Here is a 907-nt window from a genome sequence, read left to right as displayed (position 1 = left end):
CAGGATGGTCTGGATCTCCTGACCTCGTGATCCGCCCGTCTTGGCCTCCCAAAGTGCTGGGATTACAGGCTTGAGCCACCGTGCCCGGCCTCAGTTTCATTTTTAAGACAGAACTCTTGAGGAAAGACAGAGACCCTCTCATATTGTTTTATATTGTTTTATACTCAGTACTTGCTTTAAGAAAAGACAAGTAAAACCAAAGACAGGCAGCCTGGCGCCAGGCCCGAAACCAGGCCTGAGCTTGCCTGGCCTAAACCCAGTAGTTAAAAATCAACTCATAACTGAGAAACTGATGTTATTCATAGATTCCCGGCATTGTATAGAAGAACATTGTGAAACTCCCTGCCCTGTTATGTTTCACTCTGACCACTGGTGCATGTAGCCCCTGTCACGTACGTACCCCCTGCTCGCGCAAATCAATCATGACCCTTTCATGTGAAATCTTTAATTTTGTGAGCCCTCAAATTAAAAGGGACAGAAATTGTGCACTCGGGGAGCTTGGATTTTAAGGCAGTAGCTTGCCAATGCTCCCAGCTGAATAAAGCCCTTCCTTCTACAACTCGGTGTCTGAGAGGTTTTGTCTGCGGCTCCTCCTGCTACATTCTCACTCATTTTGGCATTAAAACCCCTTTGGCAGAAAAACTGCTGTATTTTGATTATTTCCTTTATAATCGTAGGGTGGGGCCGAAACCAAATGGAATCAGCTAATAGGTGGGAGGGACAGAATTGAGAAAGGATCACTTACCTCAGAAATGTAAATTAACCCAAATAATCTACTCTTTTACTTTGACTTTGGGCTCTGGGCTGATTACCTTTAGAAATTATAATGAGTGTTTATCTCTTGTCTCCCATTAGAGTCACTCTGGCCTTTGCCCAGACACTCCACTGAAATGCTCCCACGCTTTTT

The sequence above is a fragment of the Colobus angolensis genome, unplaced genomic scaffold (genome assembly GCF_000951035.1).
Source record: "Colobus angolensis palliatus isolate OR3802 unplaced genomic scaffold, Cang.pa_1.0 Scaffold5, whole genome shotgun sequence".
Lineage (NCBI taxonomy): Eukaryota > Metazoa > Chordata > Mammalia > Primates > Cercopithecidae > Colobus > Colobus angolensis.
Note: the sequence above shows the minus strand (reverse complement) of the source record.